General features: G+C 35.9%; 1 pseudogene; it reads left to right on the forward strand.

Moving 5' to 3' along the window:
* Positions 1-4723: 4723 nt before the first annotated feature.
* On the forward strand, positions 4724-5921 carry LOC124514197 (DNA primase small subunit-like; annotated as a pseudogene).
* Positions 5922-21810: the final 15889 nt, after the last annotated feature.

Consider the following 21810-nt stretch of genomic DNA (forward strand, 5'->3'; position numbering starts at 1 on the left):
CACAGATGATAAAACTGACACTTTAAGTGGCATTAAGGTCACAGAGGCATTAAGTGGTAAAGCCAGAATACACACTCAGGTTTCTGACTCCAGAGCCTGTGTTCTTTTTATATATAATTCATGTAAAGTTGGTCAGCTTTGATTCTGTGTATCCAGTTTATGATGAGATTTCTTTAGGTAAAATTGTAGATTAAAACACTAAGCTAAAGACTACTAAAAATGGCTTAGAATATTTTTAATTACAAACTTGCTAAATTAATTAAGTGAATGAATTTGAAAATTAAAGGACATGAAATCAGAGCTAGCTAATTGCTAAAGACTGAAAGAGAGCGAAAATCACTTAAATGCATCTTAATCTAATATAGGGATGTATTTTGACTGTGTCTTTTAGGGAGTAAAATGATACCTTTTCACTATCTTTCATTCCAACATTATTACCTTTTACAAAGGTAAAGTTAGCAACTTTTTACTGAAAAAGTATGTACTTAGTATTCTCTAAACATGTTAGACACGAAGGGATAAATAAATACCTTTATGACAAATATCTGAAAAAGATGATTCACAGAAGTGAATATTTTTACAGCATTGTAAAAACTCACACTACAAGTAATACTACACATTTGAATAGATGTTTGTTATTAATTTAAAATAGATTTATATCTCTGTGATCAAATATTCATGCAAATTATTACTCCATTATTTTTAATGCATTTTCAAAATTTTATCTTTTGACAAGGTTTGGTGTGACACTACTTTCTACTGAAGAAATCTGCCCAAATTAATGACTCAGATGAAGCACATTCAATCTCCAAGTTTTATTTTTACAAAATAAAACCATGGAAATAAGTTTGACTCTATAATTAAAATAAGTATTTCTATTAAGCAATGTTATTTGCAATTATGCTTTTGCTGATATGTGATCAAAAGACAAAAAAGTAACCTCTCTAAAAGTTATAATTGTCATTTTAAATTTTCTTTAATATTTTTAATATTTTCTTTTAATTTTTTTTATTTTTATTTTTATTTTTTTGTTAAGTAAGCTTCATGCTCAGCCCAACATCGAGCCCAACATGGGGCTTGAACTCATGACCCTGAGATCAAGACCTGAGCTGAGATCAAGAGTCCGATGCTTAACTGACTGAGCCACCCAGGGACCCCCAATTATGTCATTTTAAACTTTAAAAATCTTGACTAGCAACTAGCAGATTAAAAATAATTTGTACAAATACAGGAAAATAATTTTTGAAACACTGCCCTCATGAAAGATTTTATAATGGAGACTAACCTATAGTTATACATTTTAAGACTCTGAGAAAATAATTTCTTTCAAATGATTTGAAAAGAATCTCTTAAGTCTTATTTTTAGCTTTAAGTTATTTTTTGTTTTGTTTTTAATGAAAAAGAAGACAGAGATCAGTTCACTCTTTGACAGAGCTCTGTACATTAAACAAATATCAATTATAGAGAAAGTCTAGAAAGGAAAATTTTTTTAAAGAAAAGGAATCCTTAAAAATAAGATAAACATCTATGGAACCAGTAATGAAATATCAGATGTGAAAAACAGAAAGCACGATTGAAACTTCAGGTCTACTGGGCTTTGCCTCCAGCAGTAGGTACAATAGATGGGGGAAGCAGAGATTAAAAATGCCTCATTGAGGTGCACACTATATACAGGCTTATGGTTTGGATCTGGGCCTGTGAATTTGGAAACAAAGAAAAGCTACAACTTTTCCAAGGAAATGACTTATATAAAGAGGCATACCTAAGCATATGGAGGAAAAAACAGAAAAATCTTCCCATTAAGGGTAGGTACCAAGCCACTTCCTAGGCTTGTGACTCAATCCGAGTTCTCCCCACTATCCCCAGAAGATGTAATGCTAAACTGACAATATAAGGTCTGGTTATATACACAGGATTACAAAGACCAAATTGAGACACCCAAAACTAGACAATACGAGCACAGAGAGAGAATGAAGGGGAGACAGATGTAATCACAGATCAGCCTGCAAACCAAAATTCTAAAACAAATGAGGAAAAGAATAATAAAAGCAATAGATTAGACAAATCAAAATTCAAGAGATTGTCACTTCAGACACAGTACAAAATATCTAAGATGACCTTAAAATCTTTGTGTTGCAGATTCTCAAAGGCATAGGAAGAAAGGTAACCATGAAACACATAGGAGGGCAATATGAAAAACAATTAGCCCCAAATATCAGGTATTAAAAGTATAATCACTGAAATTAAAAATTTAACAGATTTTTATAGGTTGAAAAGGAATAGAATGAAAGGATTATTTTCTTGTCTTAAAAAATGCACACCAAACATAGAAAAGCAAGTAAGATAAAGAGTGAAAATACACACACAAAAAAAAGAAGTTCAGAAATGGATGTCAAATTACAGATTTAGTCAGAGGATCTAATTTATCTCTAATAGGAGTGCATGAGAAAAACACTGAGGAAGTAGTGGAGAAACAATACCCAAAGCGGTAAAGCTGAGAACATTCTAGTACAACTGGAAGACATGAATCTTTAGTTAGAAAGAACATGTGGAAGGACAAACAGGATAAACAAGAATCACTATATCAATGCATCGCAGTGATATAATGGTAGTAGTACAGTAATAAATAATATTAACGATAAATAGTGCATGAATAAGTAATGAAAAAGAATTCCACATTTAGAAATATATGGGAGAGAGACTCCCCTTCTCCCTATGAGGACCAATAAATTAAAAGGTTCAATATGTTCATTTTTAAATAAAGTATTAAATAAGACATTCAGAACTCCCAATAATAAACATCAAATATTAAAGGGTTTTTATCCCCTTCCTTTCTTCTCCTTTTATTGTTTTGTTTTTCTACTGGAGCTCAGTTTGAATGAATGGTCAATTATACTTTTAAATTGAAAAACACATTGCCATCATGTATCTCTACCTGTCCTCTTCTTATATTTTTGCCTTTCTTTCATGATCACTATTCTTATTCCCCTCATCCCATAGTTAATATGCTCAGTCTTTGCCCTTAAATATAACTTTATACAAGCCCACAGCTGGAAAGGAATTTTGCCACAGATGAATCATACCTTGAGTCTCATTCATATCTGATTTTGATATTTAGATGAGACTTTCAGCTTGACTTTAGAATTGATGCTGGAAAGAGTTAAGACTTTTGGAGCTGCTGCAATGGCATACTTGTATTTTGTATATGAGAACGACATGAATGCTATATACACAGGAGTGGAAGGGTATTATGTCCCTCCAGAATTCATTTGTTGAAGCCCTAACGCCCAATGTGATGGCAACTGGAGACAGACTTGGGGAGGTAAACAGATTTCAATGAGATGACGAAGGTGTGACCCTCGTGATGGGGTTATTGCCCTTATAAAAGAAGAGGTGCCAGAAGGCATGTTTCCTCTCCACCACGTGAGAATACAGTGAAAAAGCCTCTGCAAGCCAGGAAGAGAACCCTTCCCAGAAAACTGAATCTTGATCTTGGACTTACCAACCTCCAAAAACATGAGAAATAAATCTCTGTTGTTTAAGGCACCCAGTCTACAGTATTTTGTTTTGAGAGCCAGAGCTGATTAATACAAATATTTTTCCCAAGTTTCTATTTCTTTAATAACTTTTGTTTTTGATTTTTCTTTTCCTGCTCTGTACTTGAAAGATCCAATGTCTTTTGATGGTTTTAAATGCATTTATTCTTCATTTTTTTTTTTTTTTTTTGGTCTGGTCACTACCTTACCCTTCACTGTTTTCTTTTCCTTCCTTCCTTCCTCCTCTTTTTTTTTTTTCAATTTTTTTTTAACGTTCATTTATTTTTGAGACAGAGACAGAGCATGAACGGGGAGGGTCAGAGAGAGGGAGACACAGTATCTGAAACAGGCTCCAGGCTCTCAGCTGTCAGCACAGAGCCCGACGCAGGGCTCGAACTCACGGACCACGAGATCACGACGTGAGCTGAAGTCGGCCGCTTAACCGACTGAGCCACCCAGGCGCCCCTCCTTCTTCTTCTTAATTCAGCAATTATCTCTATCTTCCTGAAAGACATGATAGATATTTTAATATATTCTATCTCCCTGGAATCTCCAATACCTTCCATGGCTTTCTCCCCCAGAAAGTTCGTTTTTTCACTAGATTAAAAAACAAATTCCAGTCTAATAAAGAAAAGCTTTAATTTTTTAAAAGAAAATATAGGAGAACATATTTATGATCTTAGGATAAGGAAAAATAGTCTTAAGTGAGATCCTCTCCAAAAAAAAAAAAAAAAAAAAAAAGTGAGTAATGTTAACTTTTGCATTGTGCCAAATAGGTAATGAACAGGTTCAAGTACCGATTGAATTTACTGGTTTATTTTTCTCATTATTTCGAAATTTAGATTACTATTTCTGAAAGAAACAAGTGAAGTTCTACTCCAAGAGAAATCACATCTTACTTTGGCAAATTTCTGACCATTTGGCCTTTAAGATTTGCAGACTAATAAGCAAGTTTTGAACTCCATCTGAAGTTTACTCATATTCTGTGAAGCTCAGACTCGGGGCAGCAATTACACCTAAGCCAGGAAGGCAAATAAGCTTGATACTTCCAACCTCCTTCCCTTCTTCAGGCATACACAGGTTTTTGCAGCATGCAACTTACAGTGTGTTAAAAAGTCGCACTGGGAGCTTCCACGTTGGTAAACATGTAGAGGAGATTCGGGAAGAGCCGTGTGCCTGGAGAGAGCATGGAAGCTCCCCTCCGGTTCTCTCATCCCTTGTGTTCTGTGTGTCTTTCTCTGGTTATTCGTTCCCAGTCTGCTCAAAAGCTCACCTTTCTGCACAAACCCCTTTTTTCTGGAATAGGTGCGGCCTCCTCGAGGGTGTACAGAGACCAGGGGAGCACTACGGTCCTGAGGCCAGCCCCAAAGTGGGAACTACGATTTCCAGCGGCCCCTGCAGAGGGCGCCGGTCGGACCTGTGGCGCAGGCTTGGGCGGTGCTGTTCCCGCCAATTCTCGCGATAATCCTGTGGCACAGAGTTCCGCGCTCTGCGCAGACGGAGACGTTTCACTGGTTGAGCTGACCCAGCTGCTTCAACTTTGTTACCTGAGGCTCTTTCCCTCCGCCCAGTACTATCGCTGGCTCCGCTATAACGAAGTGATAAAAAATTACTTTCACACCGTGAATTTTCTTTCACACTAGAAGATGACATTTACATTCGCTACCAGCCCTTCAACAGCCAAAGTGATCTGGAAAAGGAGATGCAGGAAGTGCATGGCATATTCCCACAGACCCAATCGGCATAATACAGTGAAGCTGGGAGTTGTCCAGGCTCAGGAAGGAGAATTTGTAGTTGACGTTGATATCGCAGGCTATGAAAATGCGAGAAGTTCTGGTTCTGTAGACATACGTTCTAAGTCCCGGATCCTCATAATAATGGCCATATGCACCATCGACTAAGCACTGAAGGGGGACTTTGGATTTAAGCATTGTCTCTGGGTATGTTCTGGAAGGAGAAATGTTCATTGTTAAGTCTGTGATAAAGGTTAGAAAATGATCCTACTTAGTGCACTCTGGGATACTTGACAGTGTGAGTCTTGTAAAGGGCGGTGAAGACATTAAAAACAAAGTTCACCTAAGTGAAAGTGAATACCTTTGGTCAGAAAATCTATAAACAATTTAAAAATACTTGGAAAAATATGCCTTCGTTGATCAATATAGTCTTGAAAATAAAGAAAGCTGGGATGAGACTTTAGCACTTGCTCCTGAAACAATGCATGACAAACCAGCAAATCTTCCAAAAGCATCACAGTTCATTCAGCACTGGGAGCATTTCAAGAAGGTAGCCAGTGGATGTCAAAATAATATAAAATGTGACAAATGTGGACCAGGCCTGAGTGCTAACGTCTCATCCCAGCTTTCTTTATTTTCAAGACTATACTGATCAACGAAGGCATATTTTTCCAAGTATCAAGATTCCTGGAAGAAGCAACAATAGGAAGAATAAGTGGATTGCAGATAAATTTGTAAAATTCAATACATAGAATATTTCTAAGATTTCTCATGTGAATACTCAGCTCTACCAATTGCCATTTATAGAGGTAAGTGAGCAGTAAGTAATATACCTGAGACTGTAATCTCACCCCATGGATGCAGCCTCCTTATTTTTGGAGGGAATGTTTTAGGTGTATTGAGGGCTTTGTCCTTGAGTCTTTGACATTTAAATGAATTACACCTGGCTTGTGTATTCAGTTCCTAATTTTGCTTACTAATATTTTTATTCATCAGGCTACACCCTACTTTTAAAAATCATTTTAATTTGTATCTTTTACAAAAAGTTGTATCTTTTACAACTCTTGCAAATGTAGCTCCTAACTTCTTCCCTCAGAAACAATTAAATTAGTCCCCTGTAAAGAAGCAGCTTAGAAAAAACAGCTAACTGCACCAACATAAAGCCACTGTAAATGTCAAAATACTTGGACTTTCTATATATCTAGATACTTTAATTTTAAAGCTTTTGTTTATTCCACGTTTGACTTTGTGCAATAGATTTTGAAGTATCAGATTTCTTTTGCCTGGTTTTACAACCAATCTAGACAAAACAGTTGTTCTGGTTTCATTCTATCTTCCGAGAAACATTGAGAAGGAAGCTATTGGGCTAGTGCTTTCCATGACTTATGAAAATTTTCCTTCCTTTGCACTTCCTTTAACATTGTTTTCTCTATAGCTACACAGTCTTTTTTTTTTTTCCTTTTATCTTTTGGTTTACATAAAGCAGACTAATGCAGGCAATACATCAAAATGACTTGCATTTCTTTCTCTTTTCTAATTTTTTAAGAAATATCAGACTATTGTGCAAACAAACAAAACATATCACTCTTGATTGTGGTCTGTATATGAGGATCATGAAAATGGCACAGTAAAAAACAATCTAAATCAGAGTAGATGTGGTAGAAAGCCAATCAGCGTGCCTTATGAGAAGCATTAAGTGAGATTTTAGCTCCACCTAGTGTCCTGTGATAGGATCACATCTTGGAAATGAAAATTAATCCACCACAGGCAAGACTCAGGCAGCTAGCGTATGGCTGGGCACATACTCAAAGCAGCTACAGTCAAAGGCATGTTACTTTGTATTTCTTAGTTACTGTACTGAAAAACAGCCATGCAAGAGAAACATTCTTAGGTCTAAGGAATCGTCCAGGGGCACCTGGGTGGCTCAGTCTGTTTTAAGTGTGAGCCTCTTGATCTCAGCTCAGGTCATGACCTCACGGTTAGTGAGACTGAGCCCAGCATCTGGCTCTGCCTTGACAGCCTGCTTGGGATTCTTTCTCTCCTTCCTTCCCTGCTCACACTCTCTGTCTCTCTCAAAGTAAATAAATAAACTAAAAAAAAAAAAAGAATTTTCCAAATATTTACAGGGCCAATCAGTACCACTGCTCTTTCATATATCAGCTTTAAAAATAGGAATGTTTGCGATGATAGAAAACCTGATTTAATGAAAATAGTGAGTGGGTGATGGAAGTCAGGATGGTAGTAACACTTGGAAATAACTAAGTTCGCAACACATCTAAGGATAATTTTACATATGCACAAATAAGGTCATACTGTGCTTTATTTTGTTTCCTCTTAGTGCAAGTTGATTTCAATACAACCATTCTGGAATTGGATTGAGATAGTAGACAAAAAAACAAAGACAAAGACTATGAATAATTCAATAAATATATTTGATTACATAACCATGGCTGTATTTGCAGGAGGGGGAAGCTAAAATTCACCAAATAAAGAATAGTCTTTATTATATACCTATGGAACATTTACAAAACTTAATCATGCACTTGGATAAGAAGAATATCTTAAATTAAAAAAAATAAAGTGTTTATAGATCACATTCTCATAATAAAACTAGAAAAAAGATTTTAAAATGTTTTATAATTATTTAGGAATTAAGAGGCACACCCAACTCTTAAAGGGAACAAAAAAATAAAATTACAAACTAAGAAACAGTAAAAAGGAAAATACTTCGTAACAACGTCTAGGGGATCTAGAAAAAGCAGGATTGAGAAAAAATTTTACCCTCAAAATACTCCACTGTTCATGAAGAAAGATAATAAGTAAAGGAATTAGTATTTATCTTAAGCTATTAGGAATGGCAATTCCTATGGAATAGGCAATTGCCTATTATGAATGGCAATCTCAAATGAGGAAAGAAAATTAGTAAAGATGTAAAAGACCAATTTGCTTAAAAACGTTTTATTAAAAAACAGTAATAGGGGCACCTGAGTGGCTCAGTCAGTAAAGCATCCTATTCTTGATTTTGGCTCATCATGGTCTCAGGGTTCAGTTCATGAGTTCTTTGTGAGTCACTGAGTCCCCTGCTTGGGATTCTCTCTCTCTCCCTCCCTCTCTGCCCCTCCCCTGCTCACACATGTTCTGTCTCTCTCTTTCTCTCTCAAAATAAATAAAGAGACTTAAAAAAAAGAGAAACAATAATATAAAACCAAAACATGCCTATTTGTATCTGGTTGAAGGGACCAAACCCAGTATTATCTCAGCAAATTTTCCAAAGTCTGACTGCCCCATGAACCCAAATCAGAGGCAATTTAGCATTTTTAATCAACACCTTTTTCAAAATGTATTGATACTCCATCTAATTTTGAATTGCCATAAGAGTTTCTTACCATCCAAGTTGGGCCCATTTTAATTTTCATATATTCCTGCACAGAGGTTAGGAGTAATTGTCCCATTTTTTCTCTACAGGGCCCGAAAGTAAATACCTTAGGGTTTGAGAGCCGGATTGTGTTTAGTGTTTGTCCTAGCTACTCAAACTGCCATTGTTGCTCAAAGGCAGCCATAAACAAGATGTAAATGAATCAGTGTGGCTGTGTTCCAATACAAATTTGTTTATAAGGGGAAAAACAGGGATTTAGAGATGAACTTGGCCTATGGGCTGTGTTTGCTGACCCTGGGTTACAGTTAAATACTGATTTCAATAAGTGAATAGGCACCATGGATTTATATGTGAATATATAAATAAGTTCACTTCAAGACAAAGAACATATTCATTTTAGAATGATAATAAAAATAATAAAATAATTATGACAACTACTATTATAATTATCATTTTGGTGGATCCTTTCTACAAGTTAGGAACTTTAAATAGTGTTTTACATGCAATATCTCACTTAATATCCACATCACCCTGTGAAATAGAAACTGATATAATTGCCCTTTCCAGATGGAGAAACTGAGGTTTATACACTTAAGATATTTGCCCAATGCTCTAACTGAAAGGTGGCAGTTTGGGATTTAAAGTCATGTCTGCCGAGTCCAAGTTCTAAGCAGCTCTACAGAAATACTTCAAATACTTGGAATCACGATGTCATATACCCAACACGTGAAGGTATTTTTCTGCGGTTCAGGAAGCTATTGCTGAATGTCTGTATTTCTGTGAAGGCACTTCCATTCCATATCCCAGGAAGCAATACATCATCCCATTCTCCCTTCCTACCTTGCTCCAGCATTCAGTTCTCCCTAAAGGTAGAAGTGAGCATTCCAATGCTGTTCCCTGAGTCACATACTCATGAGGTTCAGACCAAAGCGTTATAATTTAGGCAGCTGTACACACCCTCTCTTGTCCTGTTGGAGTGAGCTGTGTCCAGACACAGCACATGCTTGCCCTTATAAATTTCATGGAGTAAGCTGAAGAAGCAAGGGTTGTTTTAGGCCCAACTTGTCCACCTGCAATGTAATGAATAGAACAGAGACTTGAGGGTCTTGAATCCTAGGCTCAAAATAAAGATAGAAATACCCTGCTACATTCTTCAATCCAGCTTTACTAGTAAAAATTCTGAGCCTATTTTAATACTTACTGGGTCCTTGACCGACTTTAATTGGTTCAGTTCCCAAAGATGGGAAAAGTGAATAAGTAGGCTCACTCAAACCTCCTCACTATAGGGACCATAGAAATTATAATACATTCCTGAGGCTACCTGAGAGTCCATGTTGTTTCTGGAATTTATTATGTGCCTAGAGTATACCCAAAGGCAGAGTAACTATAAAATCTGTTGAATTCTCTCCATTTGACAACTCTTTAAGAGAATTTCTTAAACAATTGCCTATAATGAAATTAATAGAAGACCAACAAGTTATAGTCTGACCATGAAACAGGCTGGAACTGAACTTATTAAGTCGGGGAAATTTCAGAAGACTGTTGAATGAACTACAAGGGCCAATGGTAGACACCACTTAAATGAACTGTTTGATATGATGAAGTTCAACTACAACATGATGATTAAGTCAATAACAAGGACATTTAAGGAAGAATAGTTACCAATTCTTCTGTTTTTATGAAGTCAAAATGTTTATCCTTATGTAAGAAGAATGTAATTCGGGCACAAAGATACATCCTTTAACTGAAAAATACCGTGCCAGACCAATAAATTACTGAGGAATAAGCTCATTTTTTCACATTTTAAATAGCTCCTTTTAGATTCTAGATTCCAGGGGCACCTGGGTGGCTCAGTTGGTTAGGCATCCGACTTCGGCTCAGGTCATGATCTCATGGTTTTTGGGTTTGAGCCCTGCGTCAGGCTCTGTGCTGACAGCTCAGAGCCTGGAGCCTGCTTCGAATTCTGTGTCTCCTTCTCTCTGCCCCTCCCCCACTTGTGCTCTGTCTCTCTCTGTCTCTCAAACATAAATAAATGTAAAAAAAGAAATCCAGATTCTAGATTCTAGAGGTCTCGCCTAAGCCTCCAGCTTGGGACATTCATCAGAACTTTGCTTTCGTGCAATCAGGCAGAAATACACATTCTCTTGGCATCACCTAGTGAGATCACAGCCTGTCAGTTTGCACTCTGCAGCTACTAGGAAAGCAAAACTTTGGGATGTGAGAATTTTCCCTGGGTAATTGTAACAGAGGTGATAGAAATGTCTGGCACATAAAAGGTTTTTTTCTTAAATTTGAGGATTAAAACTTGCTAATCACACAACATTTAACATGCACAGCCAGAAGAGAGTTGGAATTATTCCTTTTCTATCTACATAGTTTTTTCAGTAATAACATATAAAGAATAAAGGGGTTTTTTAGGGGGAAAAACAACTGTCTGTTGTATTTGAATGTAAAATTATACCAAGACAGGTATCCTTTCCACTGTTATTTAAATATATATTTAATCAACCTTGGAGAAGTTCTGACCAGCAGATAGAATTGATTAGATGTACAACAAATGAAAAAAGATAAACATCTATTAATTGGATACAAAAGTGAAATTAAGTTTTATATTATGGGTAAAGTAATAGAACACCGTATTCTAGTGGAAAGTAAACATTTTGAAATGTGAGTTGTAGTTTAGGGTATGGGTAAAAGGGAGTAATTAACACAAAGGAAAATGTAAACATTGCTTTTAATTTTCTGGAAAAGTTTGGTTTGAACAATGTAATTCCAGAATTTTTTTAGGTAGTGAAATTTGTATATCCAACTGTTGTATGCTTAGATTTATATCATTAACTCTCAGGAGCTATTTTTTTTTTCCTCTAATAATCTTACACAACAACATAAAATATTTGGTACTTCACAAAGTTAGCACATACCTAAATCATCATTGATAGGTATTTACAGTTATATTGACTAGTCACCCTTCTCCCACTATCAATCTTGTACTCCTCCAGGGGTAATCCAGTTTTGAAAAACTAAGATATATTGAAGCCACTTAAAGCATCTCTGAAAACAAAACAAAAAACTGGAATTCTTTAGAATATGCCAAGAATTGCTTTTATTCTCTGTTCTCAGCAGTAACTAAATAATTGACTTTTTTAGGTGAATTAATTCTAGTTATTTGTTCCTTTGACAACCATAAAACAAAAAATCAATAAATTTATGGTCATACTAAAGGGGTATTAAATTCCTATTGATATTGTAGCAAATATCACAAACATAGTGGCCTAAAACAACCCAAAGTCACTATGACTATCTTATAATATTGGAGACACCTAACATCAAGGTGTCTGAGGACTGCATTCTTTGTGGAGACTCTAGAGAAAAATCTGTTTCCTTGTTTTTTCCAGCATCTCTGACTCTGACATCTCACCTCCTTCTTGTAAGGACCCTTGTGATTACATTGGATCCACTCAGATAAACCAGGGTAATCTCCCTAACACAAGATCTTTAACTTAATCACATCTACAAAGTCCCTTTTGCCAGGTAAGGTAACATATTGACAGGTTCTGTGGATTGGGACATGGACATCCTTGGTGGAGGGGGAGGATGTCATTCTGTCTATTGCAGTAGCATTTAGAAACTTGAGTCTAAATTTAATATGGTCTAGGAAAGAGAAAGAATATAATAGAGATGAAAAAAAAGAGAAAGCCTTTTTGGAAACAGTTTAAGTTCCTTCTTTATCACTAAAACTACAACGAAAGAGGTCAATGAAATTTCTATGGGATATTAAATGGGAAATAAGTTCTGTTACGCCAGAAGCTGGCTTTTTTGGAGAGTAATTGTGTAATTATTTTAATCTGTTTTAAGGGATATTTAAACAGTTTATAGTTGTAAATTGCCTTCCCTTTCTTATTATCTGCTTTATCTGTCCTTCTATAGATATTTAATGGAAGTCAGAAAAAAAGTAGAAAAAGAACTTCATGTTTAAGAATTTTGTAAAAGGTATCAATCTGACCAGCGTCACAATTATACTCTAGTGCAAGCCCCACCACTTAATGTGTAAATTATTATGTATCTAGATACTAGAGTTTTTTTCAAAACCGCCCCCTACAATCTATCCTTCAGATTGTTCTTAATACATGCTGCTTAGCAATCACTGTTTTTTCAACACCTTAAATCATACCACTTGATGGAGTGCTTTGTTAATCAATTCTTTCATTCACTAATTTATTCTACTGATATTTTATTGGCTATTTTCTAGAGTTTGTGCTAGAAACTGTGTGGGGAAGGAGGTGTGTGGCAAGCACAAAAAAGAATGCAAAAAATATGAATCGTTGCCTTTTCCAGGCTCACCACCACTGCTTTGAATTGCTTTGTTGCTTTAGGGCAACAGTAGCATACTGGTTAGTGACGAAGATCATAGAAGACTCAGGCTTTCTAGGTTCAGACAGGGGCTCAACCATTTCTCATTCTTCTGATCTTGAAAAATTACTAACTCCTTTGTGCCTCACATTTTTCCTCATTAAAGGAGAATTGTTTTAGCCCTTACCTAAGGGGGTTTTTTGAAGTTGAACCCAATCTGTGTAAAGTGCTGAACCTAGTGCCCAACGCATCACGAAGCCTTCAGTAGATGTTAGCCATTATTATTGCCCTTTCCTCACTTATTTCTATAAGGAATATCTCCTAACCAAAGAGCCCCAGGCTTATTCTAATAATGAGTGAAAGGGAAAACTGGAGAAGAAGAGAGGGTGGTAAGATTTGCTTTGATTGGAGCACAGGATTTCTCTTGAAAGAGAAGAAGGGAAACAGAGAAAACAAACAGATTGCCAAGAAGTATAAGAAATATTGAAAGTGAAAAAAATAAGGAAATTATTTTTAATAACATGCCTTAGTAAAATAGTAAGGCTTTAGAAATTTTAAGAGGATATAGTAATCGAAACTAAAATTGCTTTCATTTATTGTAAGGTTGTCAGATCATTTTTTTCATTAATTCATTCAACAAATTATTAATGAGCTAAGACTATGTGTCACATCTTGTGCAAGGTTCTCGTGATAGTTATGAACAAAAAATAAAACTGGTTTATGTCTGCATTTAGCTTTTGTTCAGGGAAAATGACAAACATTGATTGCATAATCAGACACAGAAATGTTACATTGTTAATGTTGCAATTGCTGTAATTGTAAAAGTGGGGGAGTTTGATCCACTCAGGATGGTCAACAAAGCTTTTGTTGGTATCTGAAGTATGATTAAGGGAAGGAGTGTAGCCTATTCTAGGAACAGAAGGAGGGGGTGTGGCTGGGGTGCATTCAGTGAATGCTTGAAGTGAAAGGAAATTGGAGGGGTAGAAAGATGTCAGACCATATAGGGCCATGTGAGTCCTTGTGCGTGTGTGTGTGTGTGTGTGTGTGTGTGTGTGTGAGTTTCTATGTGAGTCTTTTTCCCCCCTCCCCTTCTATGTGAGTGTTAATAAAGATTTTGGGTTTTGTCTTTAGGAGAAATGGACTGATGTAATCAGTTTCATACTGTGAAAGGATTTTTCTTCAGAGACTGCTTAAATAAAAGATATGTGGATGGACATGTGGGAGGCCATTGCTTGCATTCACTCTGAGGAGAGCCGAGAGTGGCTAGGTTAGGGTAATGATGACATAAATGTTGATGAGTTTATTGATTTAAAAACTGTTTAAAAGTGAATCAATAGGTTCCAGTAACAATGACGGAATAGGTGTGAGGTTCAAGGAGCAGGTGTGACAGATGACTTTTAATTTTCTGGCTTGACTAATTAGTTGGATAGATAGCAGCTGCATTCCTGGAAGACTGGAGGAGGAGACTAGAAATTGCATTGGATTTATTTTTGACTCCAAAAAATCTGTCCTCAAAATGAAAACAGAGTTTGTTTAGAAGTAAAATCATCACCCTAGAGATCAGCCAAGGGTACTGATTAACTATGAACATGCAATATTGAAATTTACTGTTAAAAGGCTACAAATTGACCAAATTTGAAATTGTAATTTGGGGGAAAAGGTGCTAATCAAGGCAGAAAATATAAAATATTCTGTCCAATGTTTTGTTTTGGTTTGTTTCACAGTGTTATTTTAGTTTGAGGTGTACAATATAATGATTCAGCAATTCTGTACATTTCTCAGTGCTCATCAAGATAAGTGTATTCTTAATTTCCTTTATCTATTTCACCCATCACTCCACCCACCTCCCCTCTAGCAGCCACCAGTTTGTTCTCTGTATTTAAGAGTCTGGCTTTTTGCTTGTCTCTTTTTGTTTTTGTTTATTCATTTGTTTTGTTTCTTAAATTCCACATATGAGTGAAATGATATGGTATCTGTCTTTTTATCTCACTGACTTATTTCACTCAACATTATACCCTCGAGACCCACCCATGTTGTTGCAAATGGTAAGATTTCATTCTTTTTTTATGGCTGAGTAATATTTCATTGTGTGTGTGTGTATTTATATCTCACATCTTCTTCATGTATTAATCAATAAAGGGACACTTGTGTTTCTTTCATATCTTGGCTATTGTGAATAATACTGAAATAAACATAGGAGTGCATATATCTTTTTGAATTAGTGTTTTTGTTTTCTTTGGGTAAATACCCAGTGGTGGAATTATTGGATCATATGGCAATTCTATTTTTTACTTTCTGAGAAACTTTCATAATGTTTTCCACTGTGGCTGCAGCAGCTTGCATTCCCACCAACAATGCATAAGGGCTCTTTTTTCTCCACATCCTCGCCAACACTTGTTATTTCTTGCATTTTTTATTTTAGCCATTCTGACAGGTGTAAAGTGATATCTCATTGTGGTTTTGATTTGCATTTTCCTAATGATTAGTGATATTGAGCATCTTTTTGTGTGTTTTCTGGCAGTCTGTATGCCTTCCTTGGAAAATGTCTGTTCAGGTCCTCTGCCCATGTTTAAATTAGATTATTTGGGTTTTTTGGTGTTGAGTTGTATGTTTTTATATATTTTGGATACTAACCCCTTACTGGTCTTTTTGTTTTGTTGATGGTTTCCTTTGCCATGCAAAAGCTTTTTATTTTTGTGTAGTCCTAGTAGTTTACTTTTGCTTTTGTTTCCTTTGCCTCAGGAGACATATCTAAAAAAAATGTTTTTATGACTAATGTCAAAGAGATTACTGCCTATGTTTTCTTCTAGGAATTTTATGTTTTCAGGTCTCCCATTTAGATCTTTAATCCATTTTGAGTTTATTTTTGCGTATGGTGTAAGAAAGTGGTCTAATTCAATTATTTTGCATGTAGCTGTCCAGTTTTCCCAACACCATTTGTTGAAGAAACTTTTGTTCTCATAGTATTTCTTGCCTCTTCTGTTGTAGATTAACTGACCATAAAATCATGGGTTTATTTTGGACTTTCTATTCTGTTCTACTGATTTATATGTCTATTATTGTGCCAGCACTAAATTGTTTTGATTACTACAGCTTTGTAGTGTATCTTGAAATCTGGGATTGTGATAACCTCCAGCTTTGTTCTTTTTCAAGATTGCTTTGGCTGCTCAGGATTGTTTTTGTGGTTCCTTACAAAGTTTAGGATTATTTGCTGTAATTCTGTGAAAAATGCTGTTGGTAAATTGATAGAGATTGCATTAAATCTGTAGATTGCTTAGATAATAGGGACATTTTAACAATATTGGTTCTTCCAATGTGCAATGTTCTTTTTTATTTGTTTTGTTTATTTGTTTGTTTTTATTAAATAGAGAAAGCCAGGGAGACTTCTTTGTAAAATTGCACACTAAACAATATTTTTTACACAACCTGCATGGAAACCCAGTTTCTAAAACAATAAGAGTTTTTTCTTGTCTGGAAAGAGATGTCAATATAAGACATGCCTGGATGATATGCCTTTGCACTGCCTTGTTGGCTGGGCTTGAGACTTGGCTGCTGCTATAAAATTTGGAGATACTAAGCATTGTTTTCTACCAAGGACTGAAGAAATTTGTAGATAATTCTGTGCAAAGAAGAGAAGAAAAGGAATTTGGATTATTTAAAGTAATATGCTCTTATTATAGAAAAGAGATGGAAACCATTGAAGAAGCACAAAAATGCTGCCAATTGTATAAAGATCTGCAGGATCAGGCATTGGTAGATGATGTTTCAGCAGAAGGTTGCACTTATTACACTAGAGGTAGTACAGTAACTTGGATTCATATGCAGAATTCACAACAGTTCTTTATACAAGGGTAAAAATAATCTTCCTATGAACTTAAAGAGAAGAAACTTCTATTCTGTGTGATAAGTCAAGGAGCCAGTATTATGGAAGATCAATCCAAGTTGAACCAAGACATGAAGGGGTGTTTCTTCAAAAAGAAATCTCTCTTAATCACACATATAGCACACATCTTGACCACTTGGTAAAGTCAGTGAAGACTGAAGAAAAAAGAGAATTGTGGCAGGATTCTAGGACTAAGAAAAAAGGAGCAAAAAAAAAATTGAAGAATGTAGATGTCATGCAGGTAAGCTTGAGCTTCTTGAAGACAGATACCCCAAGTCCCTGGTCTCTAGGGTCACCACAGCAAGCCTAGGGCAGAGCTGAAGGGAATATTACTTACATTTTTTTTTCTGAAATCAAAATTGATTACAAGATGGATTACTATGATCACTTAGGAAAACATGCCCTTGCATTCCATAGAGCCCTCCTCAAAGAATGAATGATTTAGTTATTAATCTGCTGAGTAAACAGGCACATTTCAATATACCTATATGAATGTTCAAAAAGACACATGAATAATGTATTGTGAACACAGAGGGAGAGATTCACCCTGTCTGGGCAGCTTACAGAAGTTAGCCCAGAGGAGTATTATTGAAACTATATTTTTATTTAAGATTGTTATATGTATTAATATGATATATATGTCAACATATCTATAAAAGAGTACATATATAAGTACACACTTCAGTGAATTTCATAACATGGGTATAGTACCATGGAACTGACAATGCAACCATTACACAGATGAAAATACAGAAAATAGCCAGTGGACATTTTCAGTCTGGATGAAAATAGACCTAACTTTTCTAATTACAATAAACGTTCCTTAAATATAAGAAAGATTGAAAGTAAAAGGATACAAAAGGAGATGCCATGCAATATTAACCAAAAGAAAGATCTTTACTAAAATCAAACAAAAATACTTTAAAATAAGAAGTATCAATAGAAATAAAGATGCATTTCCTAATGAGAAAAAGTTGAACATACTGTGAAGACATGACCATATTATATCTTTGTATACCCAAAATCTAGCTTTAAAATATATAGATAATATATAGATAAAAATTATATGAAAAATACCCACATCCACACTCATTGTAGGATATTTTCCCAAACCTATTTCAGTAACTCATAAAAGAAGGCAAAAATAATCAGGAAGCATATAAAAATATTTGAGCAGCACTATTAACAAAAGTGACTGACATATAGAACATTCTACTCATTAACAACAGAATACTTTCCCCAAGGGCACTTGGAGTATTTAAGAAAATAGCTCAAGGTTTGTGCCACTGTGGTCAGATAAATATTACAGAATATAATATAAATATTACAGAATATTTATCTGAGCACAGTGGAATTAAGCTAGAAGCAAATAAAACAAAAAGAAGGGGCACCTGAGTGGCTCAGTTGGTTAAACAAGGGACTCTTGGTATTGGCTCAGATCATGGTCTCATGGTTAGGTTTGTGAGTTCCAGCCCTGAGGGGGGCTCTGCGCTCTGGGCTCTGCTCTCTGTGCAGAGACTGCTTGGGATTTTCTCTTTCCCTCTCTCTCTGCCCCTCCCCCACTTGCACTGTCTCTGTCTCTCTCAAAAATGAATACATAAACCTTAAAAGAAAAAAAAAGGAAGTCTCTAACTCTTCAGCAACTAAATAACACACTTCTAAATAGCTCATTGGACAAATTGTCAAGATAATATTTTGAGCTAAATGAAAATGAAAAACAGAAACTTCTAGAATGCAGCTAAAGCAGTGCTAAGTACTCTTTCTCTCTCTCAAAATAGAAGGAGTGCCTGGGTAGCTTGGTTATTAAGCATCCAACTCGATATCAGCTCAGGGTCATGATCTCACAGTTGATGAGATAGAGCCCTGCATCCGGGCTCTGCAGTGGCAGCTCTGAACCTGTTTGGGATTCTCTCTCTCTCTCTCTCTCTCTCTCTCCCTCTCCCACTTGTGCTCACTCTCTCTCTCAAAATAAATAAACATTTAAAAAAACTTAAAGCAGTGCTAAGTAAAATGTATATACTTAAATGCATATTGTGGAAAAGAAGAAAGCCTAAAGATTAATCACTGAAGAATCCGTCTAAAGAAGCTAGAAAAATATCAACAAATCAATCAAAATAAAAGAAAGAAAATAAATAATAAAGATAAATATACAAAGAAATAGAAAATAAATGAACTCAATAAAATCAAATTTAGTTTTACAAGATTTAAAAATTTGAAAAAATAGTAACAAAACTCATAAAAAAAGGAAAATATCTAATCAAAAAAAATTTAATGGTATATTATTACATATTCTACAGGCATACAGAGCTAAGAAAGAGTATAATGGACAACTCTATTCCAATAAGTTAAACATTTAAATGAACAAATTTCTTAAAAATATAATTTTCCAAATTAGGCATGGGAAGAAACTGAAAATGTGAATAGTTCTGTACCTACTTAAGAATTGAATTATGCATTAAAGCCATGGTTTCACATGTGAACTTTTTTAGACATATACATAAACTCTCTCAGAATATAGAAAAACTACCTGAATTCTTTTATGAGGTCAGCATAACCATGGATCTAACATCTGACAAGGGTATTAAGAGAAAGACACATTGTATGCCAGTGTCTCTCAAAATCATGGATGCAAAACTTTAAACAAAATACTAGCAAATCAAATCTAATAATATATGAAAAGGATAATATACCATTATCAACTTGCATCTGGAAGAATGTAAAGGTAGTGTGACATTAGTAAAGCAGTTTATTCCAAACTCCCTTTTTCAAGCCATGGTTCCCTCTTAGTTGAACTCTGAAACTTTTGCCTCTTTTGCTTCTTTGTTTTCCCAGCTTCATTTTTTATATTATCATGTTTTCCTTTTCCTTGCCGTTCAGAAGTCTTTGTAGTCTTAAACTGGGGTTCCCATCAACCACAATTCCAAATCTCCTTCTAGAAATACTCAAGCCTACAACTTATTGGAGGAATTTCTGAATTCCCTAACTCAGGCTTCCCTGGTGAAATGTATTCCATATGGCTTTCCATCCTTCCTCCAATGGGAGCTGAATAAACTCCTATACCCATTGAAACTTGCATTAGGGGGCGCCTGGGTGGCGCAGTCGGTTCAGCGTCCGACTTCAGCCAGGTCACGATCTCGCGGTCCGGGAGTTCGAGCCCCGCGTCAGGCTCTGGGCTGATGGCTCAGAGCCTGGAGCCTGTTTCCGATTCTGTGTCTCCCTCTCTCTCTGCCCCTCCCCCGTTCATGCTCTGTCTCTCTCTGTCCCAAAAATAAATAAACGTTGAAAAAAAAATTAAAAAAAAAAAAGAAACTTGCATTAGGACTGAAATTACGTTATTAAACATTGCTCAGCCAGCCACATTATCTCATATAGGCTTATAAAAATAGAATCGAAGTAAAAGCTTGTTTGCTTGATTTTATTGGTGATTGCAGCGCATGGGAGCTGGGGTCTGGGGTACTACAGTACCCACAAAGCATAAGAAAATAGCTTTTACTTTGGGTTCTGATTTCTATAAAAAGGAGAACAGCTATACAGGAGTGCGTTACTGAAGCAGGTACAGCTTTGTAACAAGGATGTAACAAGACAAAGCAAAAGCTTGTTTTTTGAGAGAAGCAGGAATGGAACTACCTCATCTCAAATAGTCCACGCCAGGAGGAAGTTGAGAGGGAATTTATTCTGGTTCCTCTGGACTTAAATCCCTCATCAGAGTTTTCCTCCTGGAGGATTACTTTGCCTTTCCGTCCAGGTGTCTCACTTGACTGTGTAAGCTCCCATCATGGAGGTAAATCCCTCCACCTGCTGCATGGAACGTTCTTTGCTTCAGAAGTGGTAGGAGGAGCAAGCATCACAAAATTCAGTATTAGGTTGTGCTAAAATAGTTGGGATATGGTCCACAGAAAGTTGTTCAATTTCCAGCAGCTGGGACCAAAAAATTGGTCTAAGAAATGTAAATGACTTTGAGAAGCTGTGGTAGCAATAAGTAGTGCCAGATATACTCATATAACCTGAGTCTACTTGTTAAACTCTAGAAACATGTTCCATATTCCAAAGTTTCAAAACCATTAGATTGAATCCCTCAGTTTTTGCAAATTCCGAGCTACCACATTTTGAAGATCTGGGACACACATCCTACCAGAGCATACCAGGTTAATATCCCCAAGCAATTTATCATTCAAAAAATAAATCATACACTGAAACTCAGACTATATTAATAAGACCAATGCTGATAGCAAGCTTTATCAATACAAATAATTTTACCGAAACGCATTTTTGTCTCATATTTTTTCAACGTTTATTTATTTTTGGGACAGAGAGAGACAGAGCATGAACGGGGGAGGGGCAGAGAGAGAGGGAGACACAGAATCGGAAACAGGCTCCAGGCTCTGAGCCATCAGCCCAGAGCCTGACGCGGGGCTCGAACTCCCGGACCGCGAGATCGTGACCTGGCTGAAGTCGGACGCTTAACCGACTGCGCCACCCAGGCGCCCCTTGTCTCATATTTTTATAGCACTTCTTAGATCACTTCATCAGTTGTGTTAATATCTCTTGCATCCACTATGTACCTCTCAGACATTGTAAAGCTTGATATGATGACTAAAAATGCATCCTGCTTATATGGTTATAAACAATAGTCACTGTAAAACAAATTTAGAAATACATTTCAAAAGAATGAAAGTGGAGAATGGATGGTCAGAGGTAAGGAATAAAAATGATCAATATGCTAATTAGTTTTACAAGTTGTTTAATGTTTCTCTTTTACATCTAAGTCATGATGAAATAGGAAATTATGTTATTACCATAAGAGATGACTGCTTCCATCTTTCCATGCCTTTTAGCATCTCCATTTAATCATGTTTAGAAGATGGATTAGAATTTAACTTGTCACTTATGGCTTTTAGTAAAAAGCTTGGAAAGTTGCTTTTCAATGCTCTC

The sequence above is a fragment of the Lynx rufus genome, unplaced genomic scaffold, assembly GCF_022079265.1.
Source record: "Lynx rufus isolate CCGP_SWC_20201006 ecotype Redwood Valley unplaced genomic scaffold, mLynRuf1.p SCAF_2, whole genome shotgun sequence".
NCBI lineage: Eukaryota > Metazoa > Chordata > Mammalia > Carnivora > Felidae > Lynx > Lynx rufus.